Below are 23805 nucleotides of genomic sequence, written 5' to 3' on the forward strand. Positions count from 1 at the left end.
GGCTGTGTAGATAGAGCTACCAAATGTTAGGTGATTTTGCTGTGGTGCAAGGAGGGTGGAGAAAGATTGAGATTTCCCATTTAAGTTAGGCACAGTGATACCTGCCTATAGTCTCACCTACTCAGGAGGCAGGAGGATTGCTTGAGCTCACAAATTTAGGGCCAATCTGGGTAAAATAATGAGACTCCTTTTAAAAAAAAATAGTACTAGGTTTAATATCCATTGCTGCTGTTTATTAACTGTTTCTTGGGCAAGGTACTGTTCTCCTGGCAACAGCAGGTTAACATCTCTGAAAGGGAGGAGGGATGGGGAAGGTGACTGTCTTGTGACCTGTTTGTCCAAGGGCCTGTCAGTGGACTCTGAAGAGCTGAGACCTGATGTTGTTATCTTTGTCCACAGAAGAGGTGGCTGCTTACTCCCCCATCCTGGCCTCACACACTGCTAACTGTGGACAAATCATTGGGCTTGACAATGTGTCGCAGAGACGGGGTCCTCATTTGCCAGGCCCTTGATGTGCTGAGCACTGTGTCTGCCAGCTCTTTCTCTCACTAATCCTTCTGAGTTTCAGAAGCTGCCTATCATTTCTCAGCTGTTAGGTCAGCCTTGCTCCACAATACCTGTCAACTGTGTTAGGAAAGAGCCTTCTGAAAAAAGTTCTATTTTTATTTTCTTCACAAAGAGTATATATCCTTGCTATAGAACAGTATGTGTTGGTTTGAGGTGGTGACTTTTTAAGTGATCCAAAGAACTGTGGCGATGTCTTCTGGGCTGAACTGAACTACCTGGAGCAGCCCTCCTGCGGTCCTGAACACAAGCTGCTCCTGTAGTGTTTTTAGATGCTGGGTAATAAACATGTTACCCTAACTTTTCTTAGTATTAAACCTAGAACCCTAATTCCTCAATAGTGCTCAGAGAGGGTCCCTTTCTTCCAGCCCCAGCCGCTGTAGCAGCTATTGAAGCACTTCTACAGTATGACTCAGAAACGCAATTTTATCTCTTTCTAACCCAACTGGCTCACAGGTCTTCATCTCATCTTGTAGAGAACACTTAGCAACCACAAGATAACTTTCGATGAAAATCATCAATCCCTGGTCAATATTCACTTCAGTACTTGAATTTGGTCAATTTGAACTTCCTGTCTTGGGCTATCTTCTCTGAAGTTGTCTCCCTCTTCCCCAGTACGGCCCTTCTGAGTTGATGCCTGGGTTCTGATAACATGAGAGTGGTCTGGTCTGGGTGCTACCTTTCAGGCCTCTGGTCTCTATACTGAGGCAGTGGGGTCATGGCTAGTCCTTGATGCCTCTGTCCGTGTGCATCCTGTTGGGACTGGTGTGGGCTGGTTTATGCTGGTGAATGTGGTCTCTGTTGTGGCCCTTCCTTGAAGTGTCCTAGGCCTTTTCTGATTCATCGACTCTCTACGTACCATCTTTCTCTGTGGGTCTCCTGCTTTGATCTTGGAGGTTTGGAAACTGGTCTCCATATCCCGTTGCTTCCATGTTTTCCTGAGTTCAGAACTTCCAAATGCAGATTATGAATCAGACATTTGGTGACAAAATGTTAACTAGGATGCGGTGAGATGGAAAAAATACAATGTACTAAGGTTTTCACAAGTTAGAATTCATATAACTCAACTAACAGAATGTTATTCTGCAATTATGTACTGTTTCTTTCTTTTTAATTAGAGCTTTATAGTTACATAGTAGTTGGGTTCATCCCGACAAACTTGTACATGCATGGAAATCTTTTTCAGTTCATGATCCCACCTCCGTTTTCCATCCCTTTTCTTTCCCATCCTCCCTCCCCATCTCCTATTCCTCTACTCTACTTTGACATCCTTTCAGTCATCTATTCATTTATATTTGATTGATTATTTATATTATTCATCTTTCCCCCTTTCCTCAGTTTAACTGTAGCTTCTTCATAGGGGAGAAAGCATTTAACCTTTCAGTTCCTGAGTTTGGCTTATTTCACTTATATGATATTCTTCATTTCCATCCATTTACCAGTAAATGTCATAATTTCATTCTTTCTTATGACTGAGTAGAACTCCATTTTGTGTGTGTGTGTGTGTGTGTGCATGCGTGTGTATACACATACATAAACATACATATATACATACATATATACACCACAATTCTTTAATCCATTAATCTATTTGTGGGCATCCGGGTTGATTAATTGAGCTTTTGTGAATTGTGCTGCTATAAATAGGAGGTGGCTGTATGGCTGTTATATGCCAATTTGAGATTTTTTTAATTTTTAAAATTTTTGGTGCCAGGGATTGAACCCAGAGGCGTTTAACTACTCGGCAACATTCCCAGCCTTTTTTAATATTTAGAGAGAGGGTCTCACTGAATTGCTTAGAGCCTTGCTAAGTTGCTGAGGTTGACTTTAAGCTTGCAGTCCTCCTGCCTCAGCCTCCTGAGCTCCTGGTATAAAAGGTGTGCACCACCATGCCTGGCTCAATTTTATATCTTTTGAGAAAATACCAAAGAGTGGGATAGCTGGGTTATATGGTGGTTCCATCCCTAGTTTTTTGAGGACTCTTCATACTGCTTTCCAGAGTGGTTTATGTACTCCATTTTTGTGTTAAAATATCCTTGGTAGTAGTTGAAACTTTTGTCCGATATACTCCTGGTGGTGAAAACTGATTATCCCCATGTTGTCTCTCCAGAGTTCAGAAGGGAAAGTTTTACTAGTCTGTAATATCTGAAAGGCTGAGAAGCATTTACCTGCCTGTTCCTATCCTTAGCTCAAGCTTCCCTGTCTTCAGGGAGCTACATTCAACCATTCCCTCCATATCCATGGCCTGAGGCCCCTGTAGGTCCCCTTAAGTTCTGGTCACCTCTACCTGGGCAGTTTTTGTAATTGTTTGCTGGTACTTACTTGTCTGAACTGTAAGGTCATTGAAACCTCTTTCAAGGCAGGGCCCCTCTTGGTCACTACTTCCTGCCCAACACCTAGCAAAGCAGCTGGCATGTGGTAGAGGATTAATAAATGTTTGTCAGTTGAGTGAAAGCCCTTGATGTAGAAAGATTCCTGTGACAGGGATAAGGAAACTGGCAGAAGTGCTTGTGAAGGAACCACCCCCATTGTGAACCCCTGTAGCTTCTCTGGGACTGTTCAAAGCACTATTATAAATAGGTTCCTCCTTTACCTACCTAATTGGACACTTTTTAAAAAAAGATATTTTTAAGATGTTGATAGGCCTTTATTTTATTCATTTATTTATATGTGGTGCTTAGAATCAAACCCAGTGCTTCACACATGCTAGGCAAGCACTCTGTCACTGAGCCACAACCCCAGCCCAAGGCTTTGAATAGAATAAAAATTATATAAGAATTATTTCGTTCTCAAAAGTCTGTAATAGTAAGAGAACATTTGTAAGAAAATTGATAAGGTTTAAGTTGCTAACTGAAGCATATTTGTGTAACAGGAGAGAATAGCATTATCCTCAACTGTAATCCACGCTTGATTTAAGTTAAACCACGCTGCTATCTTGCCTCTGACAGCTAAGCCAGGAAGTTAGTATCCAAAAGGAGAGAAGTTATTTTCTTTAACATCTGATTAAAATACTTTACATAGGCTTTAGATCATTTGGAGAAAAGCATCAGTAAGGACTGAAATTATTCATTTAAAAAATTGGGGGGGGGGGACTTAAAATTCTACAAATAGTAATTGGATTAGTATGGTAGGGCATTTCTCTCCTATTAAGTGAAAATCTTCAGTGCCCGCCATCTCTATCTTTAAACTCTGAGCTGGTGCCAAGCTTGGTGGCATATGCCTATAATCCCAGTGGCTCAGGAGGCTAGGTAGGAGGATCACAAGGTCAAAGCCAGCCTAAGCAACTTATCAAGACACTGTCTCAAAATAAAATATAAAAAAGGGTTAGACATGTGGCTCAGTGGTTAAGTGCCACTGGGTTCAATCCCCAGTGACCGCCCCCCACCACACATAGATGTGCACAAAATGAATCCGAGCTGATCTATCATCTCACAAATCTGTGAGATTGGGAGCAGTGGCCCTGGCCCTGGTCAGTTTGGAATTTGTGGGCCACAGCTGAGGATGAATTCAATATATTATTGAACTGTTTCTGTTGAGAATTTTTTACCAAAGTTAGTTACCAGTGTTCCCATCTTGACTGACTTTCATATAACAGTGATTTTAAAATCTGTCAATTAAGGCATCATACCATTAGGAGCCAGACTCAAGGGCCATTTTCATGGAGCTGAGGACTCTGAATTAAACACTTTATCGTTACAAATGTAAAGCTCACAAAACTTAATTTGTGAATTTCTAAATTCTTCTCACAGCACAACATACATATTAAAAATTTTCTTTTATAAAATATGTCATCTGTTCCTCCAAGTCTATTGAGGATCTGTTCTGAGATCTGGTAGGTGCTTCTTTCTACTTTACCATCTAAGAAATACAGAAAGTAGACAATGTTGGAGCAGGGAGATTTTGTTCTGCTTGTGAGGGTAAGGGAGGAAACTTCACTGGGTTTGTTGCTTCCTGAGGTCCATATTTCTGTGTTCTCCCAGACTACTCTCACATTTAGCAGTCCCTGAGAAATCCCAACTCTAAAGTGGATGCAAGGGAGTATACCAGACTGGTAGAGGTGTGCACACATTCAGAGCCAGAGACTCTCAGTAAACAGATGCTAACTGCTACAGCTGGGACCAGTACGTGAATCTTCTTTATATTTTATGTATTTGAACCTGAGAATGCAGGAATCAACGTGTTATCTTCAACCGTTTCAAAAGGTCTTCATTTAATGTTATCAGCAGAAATCTGGAGAGCAGATATTTTTAACACCATATGCTTGTGAGTTTGGAAAAAAAAAATTTTGATTCTTGACAAAATCCAGCTTAGGGATAAAGAAGAGAGATCAATTCTGACATGTTAAGATATCGTTGGAGGGAACTTGGCACAGTGGTGCATTCTTATAATCTCATCAACTCAGGAGGCTGAGGCAGGAGGATTGCAAGTTCAAGGCCAGCCTCAGAAACTTAGTGAAACCCTCAGCAACTTAGCAAGACCCTGTCTTAAAAGATAAAAAGGACTGGGGATGTGACTTAGTGGTAAAGCGCCTCTGGGTTTCATCTCCAGTACCCCTACAACCCCACACAAAGTCCTTGGAAGGAAGGTGCAATAGGAAATATGTAAACTTCCCCCCATATTTTTAGATGCATTCTCCCATGAAATTCCAGTTAATATGCTTAGGCCTACTATTCATTTTAGTAGTGAGGGTAAAGCCAAATATTTATTTTGAACTTAGAGTTCTTTAAATTCATGTTACTGCAGTTTTATTTAATAGAGGTGTAGCAGTAGATTAGACATAGTTTTAGCATCAGATGTATTTTGTGTTTCTGGAATGCCTGTTCCATTTAAAACCGATAGGTGTTACATTTTTTAATAGCACGGGAGGTATTTAACTTACTACACCATTTTGGTATGCTCTTCTTTTTATGAAGGATGACTAAATTTTTCTTTGAATATTTTTTCAATATCTCTTTCCATGGCTATTATACAAATCTGAAATCTCAGTGTTGGTAGTGCACATGATACATTCTCATCCATAAGTTATTTTAAATTTCCTGGCACATGGTTCAAAATCTTCATAGATGAGTAGCACCTCTTTTTGAGCCTTGTTTTGCTAACCAGATGAAATCCTGGACACCAGGCACCATACCTGTGAAACAGGAGCCCAGGCTGAGGTCTGGCCCATTGAGGACAGTCAGGTTTGATGAGGCTGTCCTCTCCTTTATGTCTCTTTGGAGAATCTTGCTGTGTTAGCCCAGGAGTGTTGCCAATCTTATTGGGACTTCCCTGGCTTCTGAAGGGTTTCTCTCTACAGATTGCCTCATGATTATCTAGGGCCAAGTTAGGAATTGAAGAAGGGTTGCTAGCCTAAAAATAGAGCATTCAAAGAGGGCCCGGATGGCACGAATCCACCACAACCCTCCTGCTGCCAGAAGATGATCACATAAGAAGGGAGGCCATGGGGGTAGGGGTCGTCTGATGACAGGTGTGCAGAGGAAAAGAAGCCTGGGTTTTCTTCCTGGCTTCTGTAGGGGGAGGTAGAAGTTTTTAGTGGTCAACTTTAAAACAAATCTTAGAAACGGTAACAGTAAATATTGAGGCAATTCCTTTTATGAAGCTGGGCTCACTGATACGTGTTTCTAGGCGATCCTAATTTGCAAGAAACTTTTGTATTTAAAGTTAATAACAGTAAATCTGAGGAATCCAAACAGTAACATGTCAAGTTTTAGCATCAGATGTATTTTGTGTTTGTTTTGGGAACACAAAATGAAGCATTGTTTGACAACTTGCAGACAATAGGACATTTAAACAGAGGCCAATGCATTTGAATTGAAATTTAGGAGAGGATTATTTAACAGTCTTACTTACACCTTTTTTAAAAATTGTTTGTTCTATTTAGTTATATATGATTTATTGTACACAAACGGAGTACAACTTTTCATTTCTCTGGTTGTACATGATGTAGAGTCACACCATTTGTGAAATCATACCTTATACCTCTTTAGATTACAGTATTGTACAAATTTTCAGTGGAAGCCACAGGGACCAAATGACTTCAAATCATGAAAACTAAACATGGTCAGAAGGCCTCGAGCAGCACCCGCCTCCCTCAGCCCTCAGAGTCATCTTGCGGGTCTAATTAGATGGAGGAAGAATATTCTGTTTGAACGCATATTGATTTAGGAATAGGTGGTCATTGATTTCAGAGATTTTGCCACAGCATCTCAGCATTGACTGTTGAGTGTATGCAGTGTGATCTGATTTGCACCCCCCATGGGATTTGGGGGGGGTGGCAGCAGACTGTTGTACCTTTGAAAATGTTTCCCGTAACCTTTAGCACTAAACTTAATCTCTTGCCAATTATTGTGTTAATCAGTTTTCCATCACTATGAGGAAATACCTGAGGCAATTAACTTAGATTTATTTTGGCTCATGGTTCTGGAAGTTCCAGTCTAAGATCAGGTGGCCCCAAGACTGTCTGCCTCTGACAAGGATGACACATGGCAGGAGCACATGGCAGAGTAAAGCTCTTACATCATGAATCAGGAAGCAAAGAGAAAGGGCAAGTATGGGTCCCACATTAGGGACATGCCCTTAATGATCTAAGGACTTTCTGCTATGCTCATCTCCTAAAGGTCCATAGCACCTCCCAAGAGTGCCTCCCTGGGGACCAAACCTTTAACCCGTGCACATGCATCCACGACATTGTTCTAGAGCAGTGGATCCCTTTTTTTGGTAAGTGTGACGGAAGGCCATTACAAGCCTTGAGAGGGCTGGGGATGTAGCTCAGTGGTAGAGTATATTGCCTAGCGTGAATGAAGCACTAGGTTCCATCCTCAGCACCAAGAAGAAGAAAAAGGTCTGGAGCAGGGAGAGGCATGAACTGAATTATAATTGAAAAGGTTCATTTTGATTCTGAATGGAGCGCATATTGTAAGGAGGCAAGGGGATCATGGTTTGTCCAATTAGCAGTCCAGGAGAGAGGGATGGTGGCATGGCCCAGGGGATAATAGTGAAAGTGAGGAATTGTTGCATTGGGGATGGGTTTTTGAGTGTGGCACCTAATGGACTTATTTTTGGGATGAGAAGGAAAGGGACAACTTAAGGCCAACTCCTAGGTTTTTGGCCTGAGCAACCTGGATGCACAGTGGTTGGTGCCTTTTTCCTGAGAAGGAGGAGCACTGTGAAGAGAGGGAAGTTGGCAGAGGTCTAGAAGCCAGGAGATCTCTTTGAGACTTGAAGTTTGAGATGCCTGTTAAATATGTGAATGGAGATGTTAAATGATAGTTGGGTACTGAACTCTGGAGCTTTGGGGAAAGACCAGGGATAGAGATTCATGTGGGAGTTGTTATCGAACAAAGGGTGTTTAAATACCAGAGGGGAGTCTAGGAAGGGAAGTTTGGTGAGGGGCTGAGACCCGCCTTACTCCCCACACTTGAAGTTTGGTTAGAGGAAAGAAGCATTTGCCAAAAAGAAAAGTCTTGAAGTTTCAGAGGAAGACTGAGGTAGAAAGCATCTCTGTAGCCAAGTGGAGAAGGTGCACTTGAGCCTGATTCTAGAGCGTGAAGAATTTGCTTACCAAACTGGGAACCTTCTGGTTAACTTTTGGCAGGGGTGTGTGTGTGCGTGTGTGTGTGTGTGTATGTGTGTGTGTGTGTGTGTGTGTGTGTGTGTGGTGTCATCATTTAGAACCTTTGATTAACTTCAGAAAACCATGATAAATAAATCCTGATTAAATTCAGCCAAAAGTCAAAACAAGACCAACACATCTTTTAAAAAAACCACCAGAACATGGAATTTAGTTACCCTTAGGACCCCTCATTTTAGGGAAGCACATACATTTGTCAGTCAATTTTGAAATATTAACAAGGGATGGAGGAACTATAATACTCTTTGAAGTAAAATTCCAAAACCACTCTGTCTCCTGGTCACTGTGCCTGTAGTGCTACTTTAAGATCTTTATCCACAAGGTCTCTTCCTTAGGAGGTTCCATTCCACATCCTACCAGATATTAAAATATAATTGTACTTCCTATACTCAGTTGAGTTGCTGTTGACTATTGATATAACAACACATTTAGAATCCTTGCCTTGCTACTTATGCCTTGAGTCTGAGCTAAGCGTGTGACTCAGAGGCCTTCCCTGACCCTGTCCTACAAGTCATCAGTGTTCATGTTTTTCTGCATTGACTACAATTGAGTTGCATAGCTGCACTTTTTGTCTGTTTTACTCACTCTATGCTAAGTCCTGGTGGAGTGTTTGATATATGGTGGATGGTTTGTTAAATATGATGTCACCCAGCATTAGAAAACATGTGTTAGAGGTGCCTAAGTAACTTTGATTTGATTTCCAAGTTCAATATCTTCTTTAAATCTGGTTAACTGAGGTATATTTTATACAGCTAAATTTGCTCTTTATTTAGCGTACACAGTTTATGGAATTTTGTTAAGTACACGTAGGTAGTTGTGTAACCACCAACCACAAAGAAATTTCCATCATGCCAAGAAGATTTCTTGTGCTTCTGAGTCCTCTTCCCCCATTCTCAAGCAAACACTGATTTCATTCTCTTAGTTTTGCCTTTCTAGAATTTAATATAAACAGAGTTATATGGAATATAGCTTTTTTTTTTGGTTTGACATCTTTCACTCAGGGTATTTGAGACACATCTGTGTTGTTATGTATATTGGTTTACCTTTTTATTAATGCGTGGTATTTCATAGTATAGACATACTACAATTTTAAAAAATCACCCATCAGTGATGAACATATATGCTCTGTTTCTTGTTTTTGGCCATTAGGTTTCTCTTCCTAGTTTTAATTAACAACAGAGAAGAAATTAAAACCCCAATAACCAATAGCCCTACGCCCCCATCTGCGTCTGTTAGTTTCGTTACCCTTGTTCTTTTGTTGTCTATTGTATTTTACATGGTTTTAATCATAAAGCAAATACTTTTTCTAGTTGTTTCATAAACTGCATAGATATTGTTTTTTTACTTTTTGTTTTTGGTACCAGGGATTGAACTTAGGGGTGCTTAACCACTGAGCCACATTCCCAACCCTTTTTTTATATTTTATTTTAAAACCAGTCTTGCCAAGTTGCTTAGGGCCTCACTAAGTTGATGAAGCTTGCTTTGAACTTGCCATCCTCCTGCCTCAGCCTCCCAAGCTGCTGGGTTCATAGGCATGTGCCACCACCATGCTCGGCATAGATTTTAAATGGTTTTATTTCATTGACTTACTGTACTGTAACTTTCTAGTTAGTTTTTTGTTGACATTCAGGTTGTTTCTGGAAGAGTCTTTACAGTGATCAAAAATATGCTAACAACACTCAAAAGTTTCTCCTATGGTAAGTTGTCACTAACAGTTTCAGATTCTTAGCTGAAGGTAACAGAAATCAGTTCAGGGAACAGGCAAGACAGGGATGGGTGTGATAGGGTGTGGAGTCTTTCTCCAGGCTGAGTCTGGGAGGTTGCCAGGAGCCAAGTCAGGCAGATGGCCCTCCTCCTTCCCATTTCTGCCTCTCTCGGGACACTGGTCCCATTCTGTCTGTGGAGACTTGCTTTCTCTGCTTCTGGGAGCATGAAGAAAGGTAGCTGGTGCATGGAGGCTGGATTTATGTCCTTCGGTTCCAGCGCACAAAGTGCCTGCTGTTTCAAATCTTAATGCCAGAGGTGGGGGCAGGAATCCATTCCATCTGAGATGGGTGTCTACACCAGGGCTCATTTTCTTCTTTGAGAGGGGCTTGTGGTGAACTGAGCCCACACTCAGAGTTTTCCACATAAGGTGCTGTAAAAATCCATTGTTTCCTGCCTATTGAAGTAGCTTTCCAAAAGGGTGGTTACAATTACATCTTTTTATTTATTTTTAATTTTTTTTTTAATTTAAAAAATTCTTAAGACAGGATCTCCCTGTGTTGCCCAGCTGGCCTCTGTCTCCTGGATTGAAGTGATCATCCTGCCTCAGCCTCCACCACAGGCCTGTGCCACTGTATCCAGCTATTTTTAGGTCTTAACAGAGGAGAGACTTGAGGGAGTATCATACACATCTACTTCTTTGTATTTAAATAGTAAAAATAACTGTTTATCAACTTCTTAGTTTTGCTCCATCTCCTATGAGTGACATTTAATGTCTAGCTAATGAAATCTAATTCAGTCGGTGTTTATCAAATGCTTACTTTAAGTGTTCTGTTTAAGACTTTCATAAATACAGGCAAGGCAGTAGGACAGCTTTTACACTTAGAACCATGCATTCTAATTGGGGTTTATTTAACTCTGGGTAATGAGTTCCTTCTGTTAAGTGAGCCTCAAGTGGGAATGTTCCATGCAGAGGTAGTCGTCACCCTTTGGAAATAATATCAAACACTGGTGTTGGTTGATTGCAAGCCCAGCAGCAACCTGAGCACCTTAGTTTTACTCTGAAATGCCTGCCAAGAGCCTCTTCCTAAATTGTGTGCCTCAGTATTAAATTGTGTGTCTTATGGTCACTTTGATTTTTATGCCCCAGTGATGGTACTCTATGTTGGCCAGGCTGTTTTACCTGGAATCAACACCCGAGCTCTCCTGGGACTTGCTCAGTTATCTGTTGGCCATGGGTCCTGATGTTTGTCTTAGTAAGTTCTGAATTCTAAATAGCCATGTCTAAAAACATGTTTGTCACCAGACATACCCTATTCACTATGGTAATTTTTCTCTCTTCTGAAATCATTTGTCTGTTTTATGATTAAGTTGGTAGAGTGAGTATATCAATAAAGAGTTTAAGAACAAAACTTGCAAACATAAGGAATTTGTACAAACTGGTTCTTCCTGTGTGACTCAGAAGGTTCTAGCTGGCTGCAGTGTTGTGCCACAATGATTGGTAAAGAGGATAAGTGCCATTGTGCACAGCACTCATGGATTTAATGTTTGTGGTCTGAAATATGAGGCAGCCTGAAGTTCTAAGACAGGTGGTGTAGCATTTTTCACTTATTTGGTAGACTGAGAAAATTGAGGTATGACATCAAGCCAATAGCTCTGACATTCTTCATTTGTGGAGTTGCTGTACTAAAAAGTTGTGGTAAAATATACATAAAAAATTTTACCTTTTGCACTATTTATTTTTACTTCTGTGTGTGTTACTGAATTGAACCCAGGGCTTCATGCATGCTAGGGAAACACTCTACCACAGACCTACATCCCCAGCCTCTCTTTTACACTATTTTTAGGAATACGGTCCAGTGGCATTATATTTGCAGTGCTGCATAACCATCACTGATTGTTCCAGAACTTTTTCCATCATCCCAAATGAAAATCTGTACCTTTTAAAAAATAACTCCTTATCCTCCACTTCTCCCTCCCCGGGAACTTCTTTCTAATCTTTCTGTCCTTATGAATTTGAATACTGTGTTATTATACAGATGGAATCATAATATATTTGTCCTTTTCCGACTGATTTATTTCATTTAGCTAATGCTTTCAAGATTTGTCCTTGTGTAGCATGTGTTGGATTTTCTTTTTTTTAATGTGTTATTCTGATTTTTATTTCCATTTTATTCCTATAAGATATTGATGTGTTTTATACCGTAGTCTTGAAGAGTTATAAGGCAAACTAGTAGATAAAGATCCTAAGAAGTCCTGCAGCAAAGACTTTTATTTAGCTGTAGCTAAAGTAGCATTTCCCCATTTTATAAGATCACAGAACCTTCTTTATTCACAGAACCTTATTGATATCTTTTAATGTCCCGGAAAACAAACCTTGGAACATAAGCTTTTTCCATGACTTTATTGAATGTTCTTTTTTTTTTTTTTTTTTTTTTTCACTATAAGGGTAATAGGTGATTGGTGGGGTTCACTATTTTTTTTTTAATGGCCGAATAAATATTTCACTTATGCATTACCCCACCTTTTTTTATCTATTCATCCATAGATGGTTGCTTGTGGCTGCTACCTTTTGGTTATTGTAAATAATGCTGATGTGAGCCTGGGGTGCAAATATCTCCTGGAATCCCAGCTTTCTTTTCTTTTGGAATGTGATGCTGGATCATGTGGTAATTTTTGGTTTAGTTTTTTGAGGAACCACAAAATTGTTTTCTATAGCTGCTGCCCCATTTTTACATTCCCAGCCGCAGTGCAAGAGGGTTCCAGTTTCTCCTCGCTCACATTTTGATACTACTCATCCTAATGGGTATGAAATGGTATCTCATTGTAGCTATGATTTACATTTCCCACAAGACTAATGATAATTATCTTTTCATGAAACTGATCCTGACACCTGGTGGTGTTCCCTCCTGTTACCCTCCTTTAAATTTTAGAACAAAGAAAAACTTCCTCTTATTTTCTTTCCTACTTCCTACCCTCTTCTGACTTCTGAGATTGAGGTGGTGGTAGTCAGGGTCAAGTAAGAAAAGTATTGCCTATGCTTTTCCAACTCAAAATGCCTATTTTCTCATTGAAGCAAAGCCCTTACAGATATTAACAGCTTGGCCTTCATAGAGATGTTAAGTGCTGGGTAAGTTTTTCCGAGCTAGTAGTAGCTGCATTATGGACTAAAGGGATGTCAGTTGGGACCAGCCTGGAAACATCAGCACTGTTATTTGCATTCCTCTAGAAAACAAGTTTTAAGTAAAGTAAATCTCCAAGTGAACTTTGCAAGATCACACGCGTGGGTGTTGGGGACTGTCTTTACCTGAAGCGTAGCTGGAGGTATGGTAGTGTGAGGTGGTGATGGCGTTGAAGGAGGAGAGCGAGGGCTGTGGGATGGGAGGAACATGGTTTGCATCTGTGGTTTACATCCCAGTCCTACTTCCATGTCATGCTTTTGGCCAAGCTCCACCTTGGAGATGCTTGCTGTTGTACCTGAGTGTGGAGATGTGTGCCAAAGCTAGTTTCAGTAAGCAGGAATGATTGACAAGCTGTCCAAGGGTTCTTCCTGGGAAACCCTGCTGAGCGTTGGTGCTACATCAAAGTGGGGCATTTTGCCCTAAGTTTGCCATGTGTAGAAAGGCCACTGATAAAGGCATTGGGCTCTTGCACTTGCTTCGGATAACTTTGGCGCACCTCCAGGCCATCTCTGTGGATGATGTGGCCAGCATGACTCACCGAAGACTCTTTTCCTATTGCTAAACTTGGATTTAGTAATGGAAGACATTTAAGAAATGATTTAAAAGTTCAGTTTAGGACTGGGACTATAACTTAGTGGTAGAGTGGTTGCCTGGTATGCTTAGGTTCCTGGGTTCCATCCCTAATGTGCATGCATGCAAGCATACACAAATTCAAAGATTATCTTTTTTCTTGGGTTCTCACTTCTGATGTTTCTATTTCACTGTATACTTTTTCCCCTCTTGGATCCTCACCGGCATGTCAGAATTAAAGAGAAATGAGTTTCTCAGCTAACTTTTCAAACCACCTAGGTGAAAGTGGGGGAGGGGAAAGGTGTAGGTGTATTTGTGTATTGCACAGATTTAGGAAACTAGAAGGATAATTTTGTTCATGGAAGAGAGTTTTCTTATGGACTTACCTTCTTGGTTTAATCTCCTTTTGATTCTCTAATACAGATTAGCTTTGTTGTGTAATTCTTGAGTAGTTTCCATGCCAGTGCTTTCTCAAAGGCACTTTGTGTCCACTTTCTCTCCACTTTTCATCCCTTTGTGTTTTAGCATTGTGAGTCATACTTGGATGTGCAGTTTCAGGTACTGGAAGAACTAAACTGGTCTGAAACAATTCTTACTTAATGCCTAGATCTCTCTATCATGGAGTGATAGTGGGCTGTAAAAAAGTTGAACACACTATGTGTAGTTTCTGGCCTATTTCTCTTTGCAGAAACATTTAATCTGCTTTGTGACCCAGTGCAGCCCTGAATGTACTGGTTTCTTGTCTTAATTGGCATCAAGGATTATAGCCAAAAGTGCTTCCTTGGTATGCATCAATACAGATGAAGCTGGCCTCTTCCACTGGCAAGCAAGACTCGGTCATTTTGTTTTATCAGACACAATATGACAGTCATAATTATGATTCCCTTTATTTAAATCCTCCATGGTATAATCAGAAGGGATATTGCAAACAATAGGGATTCAAGTTTGGATTATACAGTTGAAATATTTACTCTTGTTTTTACCTGTGGCTCTGAGACACAGGCTGTTTAGTACATTGTGTTGTTGTGGTCCATCTTTAAGGCTTTTTATTTTTTAAGGTTTTTTTGTTATGCAAACTTGTCCTTCATTTCTGCTTTTCCTTTTAATATGTGTATATATTAGCATATATATATATATATATATATAATATTCTTCATGCCTGATTATTCTATGGCCATTTCACCTAGGGGAGTTAAATGCATAGGTTTAAGAAGGATAAGAATTAAGAGTTTTATCCTAAGTACACCATTTAATTTTGTTTTCTTTTACAATTTTATGAGGCAAGATGATGGTGAGCCAGAGAAGAAGTGGGAGATCATTCTAATCCTAATTCCGTCTCTAAAGGATTGTGAATTTCATAACAGTCAAGAGGCTGCTCCTAAGCCTACATGTTGAAGATCTGGACCTACTTTTTCTTCTATAATTTGCAGGGTCTCTGGTCTGATTCCGAGGTTCTTAATCCATTTTGAATTTAGTTTTGTGCACGGTGAGAGATAGGAGTTTAGTTTCATTCTGTTGCATATCGATTTCCAATTTTCCCAGCACCATTTGTTGAAGAGGATGTCTTCTCTCCATTGCATATTTTTGGCACCTTTGTCGAGTATGAGAAAATTGTATTTATTTGGGTTTGTGTCCGTGTTCTCTATTCTGTACCATTGCTCTACCTGTCTATTTTGGTACCAATACCATGTCGTTTTTGTTACTATTGCTTTGTAGTATAGTTGAAGTTCTGGTATTGCGATAGCCCCAGCTTCATTTTTCCTGTGAATGATTGCTTTAGCTATTCTGGGTTTCTTATTCTTCCAGATGAATTTCATGATTGCTTGCTCTATTTCTGTGAGGTACGTCATTGGGATTTTAATTGGAATTGCATTGAATCTGTATAGCACTTTTGGTAGTATGGTCATTTTGACAATATTAATTCTGCCTATCCAAGAACATGGGAGATCTTTCCATCTTCTAAGGTTTTCTTTAATTACTTTCTTTAGTGTTCTGTAGTTCTCATTGTAGAGGTCTTTCACCTCTTTTGTTAGATTGATTCCCAAGTATTTTATTTTTTTCGAGGCTAGTGTGAATGGGGTAGTTTTCCTAATTTTTCTTTCCAAAGATTCATCACTTATGTATAAAAATGCATTAGATTTGTGAGCATTGATCTTATATCAAGAATATAAGCAACAACAGGTGTTGGCGAGGATGTGGGGAGAAAGGTACATTCACACATTGCTGGTGGGGTGCAAATTAGTGCAGCCACTCTGGAAAGCAGTGTGGAGATTCCTTAGAAAACTTGGAATGGACCCTCTATTTGACCCAGCTATCCCACTCCTTGGCCTATACCCAAAGGACTTAAAATCAGCATGCTACAGAGATACAGGCACATCAATGTTCATGGCTGCTCAATTCACAATAGCCAGATTGTGGAACCAACCTAGATGCCCTTCAATTGATGAATGGATAAAGAAACTGTGGTATATATATACAATGGAATATTACTAAGCCATAAAGAATGATAAAATTATGGCATTTGCAGGCAAATGGATGAAATTGGAGAATATCATTCTAAGTGAGATAAGCCAATCTCAAAAAACCAAAGGACAAATGATATCACTGATAAGTGGATGATGACACATAATGGGGAGTGGGAGGGGTTAGTGTTAGGTTTAGAGTTAGGGTTAGGGAGGGGGGCAAGAATGGAGGAAGGAAGGACTGTATAGAGGGGAAAAGAGGGTGGGAGGAAGGGAAAAAATAACAGAATGAATCAAACAACATTACCCTATGTAAATTTATGATTACACAAATGGTATGCCTTTACTCCATGTACAAACAGAGAAACAACATGTATCCCATTTGTTTACAATTTAAAAAAAAAATTAAAAAAAAAGAAAAAGAAAAAAAAAAAAAGACTGCTACGTCACCTTTAATGTCAGTGCCACCCCTGGCATTTGTTACACAGACCTTTGTGAAGTATGTGTCCCAAAGGTATTCAATGGAGACACTACTAGAGATCTGAACTTACTCTCTCCAGACCTTAGTTTTTCTCACTCACAGAATCAGTAGATTGGATTAAATGAACTCTGATGCTCTGAGTCCTAGAAGATGATTCATGAGCATTAGTCATCCTGTCTTCCACAAGTGGGCCCTGCTTCAGGAGGATAGTGGGTTCTCTTTATTTTACGAGTAGTAGCTTATGTCAGGAGAGGTTCCTCTGTTGTGTTTGTTTTCATGTGTAGATCGACTGCCAGCAAGACTTCTTGGCAAGAGTTTCAGGTGTCTGGATCACAATCTGTTGTTGGAATTTGAAAGACATTTATTTAAGGAACTGCAGTTGACTTATTTTGTGAATCAACAGCTTTGATACATGTTGTAAAGAGCAGACATACTGGCCCATGGTTCTGAATAAATGATTTCCAGATCTTTTAATTTCAGTTCCTATGTATGAAACAAATGTTGATCAGAAATGTACTCTCCACGTGAAATGTTTTAGTCCATTGGAGCATAATATACTATTAATATTTCAATATTTAAATAAAATTCCAAAAGAAAATTAAAATGTATAAAGCACATTTATCCCTCTACCCCACTTCCCCCACTGGAGATGGTGGACCATCAGTGGTACATTACATATCTTTCTAGAACTTTCCTTTATACATATTATTTATTAACTTGAATATTTGAGTGTTAAGAACTTCCTTGACTTAAAGGATATGAAACTCCTAAGAATTTGTTTGTAGAGGAGATAAGAAGTAAAATTGTAGTTGGGCTGATTTAAAAAAAAAAAAAAAAAAAAAAAAAAAAAAAAATTAGACCTTAAGTCAAAGTTCTAGTTGTGGTATAGATACATCTTCACATCTTTCCATCAAAACTTTTTAATTATCTGAGTCACTGAAATATTCTGATTTTTTTTTTTTTTTTTTTAAACCCAGAAGCAATCACTCAGCACCAGTGTATGCTGATTTAATCTGACATGCAGAAGTCCCTCCTGTTTTCAGAGACAGTCTGGATAGACCAGTAATTGTTTACTTTTCAAAACTTGTCATTTTTGTTTTGTTTTAAGTTTTACTGTAAGTGGTGTATAGTCAAACCAAGAAACATCTGGGTACAAGTTTTCTGCCTATTAAGCCTCAAGAAAGTCTGTAATGTTTCATTGGCAAGGAATCCAAGGAACATTCTTGCAGGGGGAGGGGGTGTCATAACACTTAGTACTGTTTTTACTGCAAGGCTGAGCTGGTCTGTGAATAACTGTGGGCTCCAGAGAGGAGTCATTGTATGGTCTGGAGTTCACATTTCTTTTTGTCTGATTGTAGTTTCTGCATTGCTCTATAGAAATGTCAGTCTCTTAGGTGCAACCAAAAATTGGTTTTTAGTTTTGTTTTTTTTTACAAATAAATAAGACATCTCTACTTTTTCAAGCTGTTGGTTTCGATATTATGAGAAACAGGTAAGTTAGCTGAATATAGTTAACTTTTTGGTATTTAAATTGAGAAAAAACATTGAAGTTTTAAAAGTGATAAATAAGCTGCTTTCTGAGTCTTATATACTTTCCACCCTTTACATTTTGCTTATGGAACTTATCATATTGAATTATCCCTACTTCAAGGATAAATTCTGAAATCTTTGAAAATGTAAAGATGGTGATGAACAAATGTGAATATTCTTACCTACTTTTCAGAAAGAAAAGTAAAGTGTGGTGCTTGCTTTGAGCATAAATTGTCAAACACAAAAATGATCAAGTCGCATATAAAAAATTTTACATATTGTTATAGCTGACCATGGCCATTTTCTGGTTACATGGACAATAGCATGGAGTGTAGTAGGAAATTATTACACACACACACACACACACACACACACACACACACACACACCACTATAACCCAATTTGTAATGCAAAGTTGACTAAATAACCAAGGTATTAGCTGCTCCAGATCAAATGACATAGTAAACTAAATGTGTGTGTGTGTGTGTGTGTGTGTGTGTGTGTTTAAGTGAATGGGGCAGAGTGGAAGGGAGGGATGGACGAAAACTAGAGCAACTTTAGCTTTTTATGATTTAAAATGCTGTGGGCATGTTTAACTTGCAACTTGGCTTTCACACACACTATTCTTAGCTGCAGGAGAGGATTGAGGGAACACAATTTTGTAATTTATGCTGTATTTTGCAATATATTTAAAGAATGTAGGATGTACTGGAGTATAGTTATTTGTAAAACGCCAACATTAAAACATTTTACTTAGTAAGATTATTGACTAAGCTCTCAGGAATGCAGTTTAAAGGGTTGGTAGATGTGTGGGGTCTTTCACATGCTGGGTTGGAGGTCTTAAGTTCTTGAGCCAGAAAATTTTGGAATAAAAGCATATTTTTGGAACAAACTGCAGGAATCGGAATTCTTGAGCCTCAGTAAGCCCGTTAATTGGCCTTGTGTGGACTGTATATTTCCAGCTGGCTTAGGCAGGGAGCTTTATGTCAGTGGTGGTGTCCTTGGGGCCTTACTCCTCCCATCCCTCTTCTCTCCTCTGCCCCACTCCAAAAAAGGCTCTTAATTGCACAGTGTGGATTATCTATGACTGTACTGTAGTATTATCAGAAGTCAGTTTTCCTGTGCCAGTGCTTATTTAAATTGTAGCCATAGGTTAAGAAAGGCTTTATATATGAGGCTTAAACAATGAGTGAGTTGTTTAATCTCTATTGTAAAAACATTTATTTTTCTTTGAAGTCTGCTTTTATTTTTCCGATGTGTTTTCTATCAGTTTTAGAGGACTTGGGTTTGCCATCTGCTACTACACATGCTCTTATATATTGGTAGTCTCATGATGGGTCTTTTTTTAGAAGTGAGGGGCATCTGTCTGCTTTTAAGACACCTGGTAATATTTGAGCGTATAAAATATTTTAATTAGTAAGATATAGGACCTTAAAGATATTTTAAATACAAACCTTGTTATGTGGTTTTGAGGGTGAGTATGTATTTTTGTTGATTTTTTTTTTCTTTAACTATGACCTAAACAGTTTCCTTGATAGCATACTTTGTCAATTACCGTTTTCTCTTAAAATTAAAAAAAAATTTTTTTTAAATAGTAGAAGAATTGCCTTTCCTTGGATAATTATATGAAATACTGTCATACTATCTCTTTGCATACATTATTCATTTTAACCCAGATCTCTTATTCATTGTTTGAGGGGTTCCACTATTTGTTGTTTGAAATGAGTAGTAAACCTTTCAACCTAGTGTACCTAGAATTAATATCCTAAACTCATATTATTAGTTTATTTAAAGTAAAGAAAAAGCATAAAATCTTGGTAGTTTATACTAAAAGTTTAAATCCTTTTTGTATCTACCTAGGAAGTGACAGACTTTTAGTGCAGTTTTGTTATCCTATCTTCTGTGGGTTTCTGCTGTAAATATTAATATTGCAAAGTAGCCCCTTAAAATAATTTTAAATTGAACAAACATTTATTGGGTACTGACTCTGCTGCTAGGTGCGGATAGCACAGAGATGAACCTGTGTTCACCCCCTGTGTTAGGTCAGATCCAGCCTAGGTTTCTTGCTTACAGGGTCTCCTCACTAGAACATCTTCCACACATAAACCAGATGGTAATATCCACAGCTCTGCAGATTCACATTGTGCCTAGAATTAGAATGCAAACTCTAGAACTGACCCTACTGCTGCCCCTCATTCCACCCACCTGCCATTTGGAGCTTCTTTCTGTCTCTAGATGTCCCAGTCCCTTTCATACTGAGGGCCCTGTGTGATGGCCTCTGGTTGCATTTCCTGTCTCTTTCTTTCTGCTTGACAAAGTCCTACCAGTTTTCCCTGACTTCCCTAGGCAAGTGTCAGTAGCCCCTTAATTGTGGTCTTTATCATTACTTCTGTGGTATGTGGATCTTTTCTCTAGGAAGGTATTTGCTCACTTTGTTGTACTTCACTTAATACAAATCCTGTATGTAGCAGCTCCAGAACTTAACCACGCCCAGCACATGGTAGATGACAAATACATGTTTCAAATAGTTTCCCTAATTGTGTTCATTATGATGAAATATTAATATTTGCCAGCCCAGTTTGTGATTGAATCCAAATTTTAGTTCGAGATTCAGATGCATAATTGCCAGTAATTATACTTAAGTGAACCAGTTTAAGGGGCTTTATTCATTGAAAAGTAAAAACCAAAGTTGAAATAGACTGATCATGTTTATGAAAAGAAACTCCATTTTTCTATTGCATCGAGTTGGTTCAGAGTGATCCATGAGTTTCCTGTGGGATCTACAAATCTCCTACCATAGTTGTCATAACTTGGGGATACCATAAGGGCCATCTCTCTCAAAGATCTTGCCCCCATCCCTGAGTCTGGTTGGGTACCTTCAGAATGGGCCAGCATTTTAAGACATTCTGATTTCTAGAAAGGCTCTATTAAAATGGAGCTAGCCATGGGGGTCTGAGTACAAATCTGTCTTCTCATTAGTGAAGAGCAGTGTCCTGTGGAATAAAGTATTGGTTCTGTGGCAAGTGTGGCAGAGATGAAGATTTGTCCTTCACTTTCCATTTTTTTGTTTCTGTGTTTATAGAATTACTATCTGGGGATACAGGTGGCCGTCATTGTTGCTATCTGTTTGCCAGCCCTCCACCTGGGTAGGTATGGCCATGTGGGTATGCTGTGGCCACTGGCCTAAGTGTATGCTTTTGGAGGTAGATTCCATCCTTGTTGTTCTTCACCCTCCTTCCCTGTCCAGTGAAACATACACAGATGGTGCTATTTTGGGCCACAGATTGAGTTCATGCTCAGCAGAGAATGAGGAAGGTGAAGTTTGGGTCCTTGATAGCTGACTGGCTGCCCTAATCTTGGACAACCTAGGCAAACTTCTGCATGAGACAGATGATTAGCTCTTTTCTTGTCTTTTGCCACTTATTTGAGGTTCTTGTCATTTGTGACTAACTGGATTTTGGATCCCATATTCAAAGGTATGCTTTATGACTTTGCACAGGGAATATGTAGACAGACCTAGGAAGAGCCTAGAACATTATGCATTCTTTGGAGTGGGTAAAGATTTGTTTGATTTTAATGTAAAAGAGAATTAAAATATTGGGTTGGTGTTAAGATTCCATAGATGATTTAAGTTTTCTTCTAACTCTTGGGAGTCAATGGCTTTGTAGTGAGCTTTGGTTTAATAATTATTGGTTTTTAAAAAAATAATTTCTGGGCAGGGTGGGGTATAGCTCAGTGCTAGAGTATTTGGCTAATATGTGTGAGGTAGTATGTAGTTTAATCTCACATTATAATCAAATCTGAGACATATTTTCACATTTTAATGCTATAATTAGGATAAATTTTATAAGGTAGCCTTGTAGCTTTGGCATATAATTAGAGCAGAATTTCACATTTGACCTTGATAATCCATAGGTTTCAGCCATGGTGGCTAGAGTTAGACCAATGTTGTAGCAAGAATATTGGCTTCAGATCAGCAGGTAACAGTATCGAGGTTAGGATTAAGAGTCCAGAGCAGCAGCTGAAAGAGTCACTGATTATACATTCAGAAAAAGGCCACTTGAAGTCCAAGTTTCCCAGTTATTCCATGGAGTCCCATCTGTAATTCCATTCACCTTCCTTGAGGCTCAGATTAGAAAAACTAAGCTATTGGGGGTTCCAATGCAGAAAGTAGAGCTGGACACGTACTCAGTGGTCGAGCACTTGGCTAGCATGCACAAGGCCCTTGTAATGCTGGGTTCATCTCCAGCATTACAACAACAAATGAACAAAAGGAATGAAGATGGGAGCCTCATTTTATAAAATGATTCTAAGTAGAAAGAGAAAATAGGATAGAGATTAAAGTTTCCATGTCATTCTTTTCTCTAATTTTTCATCCTACTCTCTAATTTTTATGATACTCACAGAGTTTAAGAAGATGAATATAGGCATTCCCCTTGTCCCTGAAGGATGCATTCCAGGACCCCTGGTAGATACCTGAAGTCATGAATAGTACCCAGCCCTATATACTTTGTGTTTTCCTCACAGTAAGAGATCAACAACAGTAACTAATAATAGAAAAGTTATGACTATGTTCTGTTATTGAAGTTATTCAAAACATATAAATTGTTTTATTTCTGGAATTTTCCACTTAATATTTTTGGACTGAGGTTGGCTGTGGGTAACAAACTATGGAAAGTGAAACTGTAGATAAGAGAACTTCATACCCAGAGGGTTCTATTCCAAGGGCAGCCCACTCTGTTGTTCTCAGAGCCAGTTACTTTCTCTCCCTTCACTGTTTCTCATTGTGTATGCCCCCATATTTTAACACAATATTTATATATTTCTCTCTTTCCACATCTTTTTTTAAACATCATGTATTAACTTCCTATGACTGATGAGGATTTTTGTTACCCCTTTTAACTTCCCAAATCTTTTTCTAACCAGAAGATAATTTTTGGTGAAATTTTCTTGCTTTCACAATTATGAGGATGTTAATGTCCTCAGCAAGCCAAGTGGTATATTATGGATGTTTTCTCTTTTATACAGCTATTTTTCTTAAGATTAACAATTGCTCCCCCTTCACCCTGCTGTGTACTTTGTTTTCTTTCACTTTCCTGGAGAAGCATCGCACATCTCCAAAAACTGATTTCTCTGTTCAATTTTTCAATTTATTAAAGCTTTCCAGTATTTATTAGTTCTTTGTTTTCCCTGGAGACTTCCTTATTGGACCTCACTGATGTCCTGCTGCTCTTTGGGCTGGTACAGGACCTGGCATTTCCCATCTCTTGAATCCCGTTTCCTGGTTTGCCACATTTTGATGGTGTTCACTCTCTACCATTTCTGTTTCCTGAGAAGGTGTGTAAGGGGGCAAGTTTGAGGTTTACATGCCTAAAAATCCCCTTATATACACTTACTCTTTTTTTTTTGAGGCAAGGTCTCTCTGTTGCCCATGCTGGCCTCAAGCTCCTGACTCAGGTCATCCTCTAGCCTCCTGAGTAGCTGGGATTCCAGGCATGCACCACTGTGCCTGGCTAAACTCACTTACAATTCATGGTCTCATAGGGTATAGAATTCCATTTTGAAAATAACTTATCACTCAGAAATTTGAAGACATTGCTTCATTGTGTTCTAGCTTTTGGTATTAATGGGGTAAAGCATTTGATGCTTTGTATGTATTTTCCCCTGTTGGAATTGATTTT

At 39.1% G+C, this 23805-nt stretch overlaps 1 protein-coding gene and 1 long non-coding RNA gene across 2 annotated transcripts in view; one reads left to right on the plus strand and one right to left on the minus strand.

Annotated features, from left to right (window-relative positions):
* The window catches only part of MTUS1 (microtubule associated scaffold protein 1), a 150092-nt gene that overhangs the window by 18631 nt on the left and 107656 nt on the right, over positions 1-23805 (plus strand). The window contains 1 exon segment of the mRNA XM_079142739.1: positions 21207-21270. The gene's annotated coding sequence lies outside the window, so the exon portion shown is untranslated.
* Positions 16564-23805, minus strand: part of LOC306662722 — a 45167-nt gene continuing 37925 nt past the window's right edge. The window contains exon 3 of the long non-coding RNA XR_013764212.1: positions 16564-16930. This is a non-coding gene — a long non-coding RNA (uncharacterized lncRNA). The remainder of the gene's footprint in view (positions 16931-23805) is intronic.

This window comes from Sciurus vulgaris (assembly GCF_902686455.1).
Source record: "Sciurus vulgaris genome assembly, chromosome: 5".
NCBI lineage: Eukaryota > Metazoa > Chordata > Mammalia > Rodentia > Sciuridae > Sciurus > Sciurus vulgaris.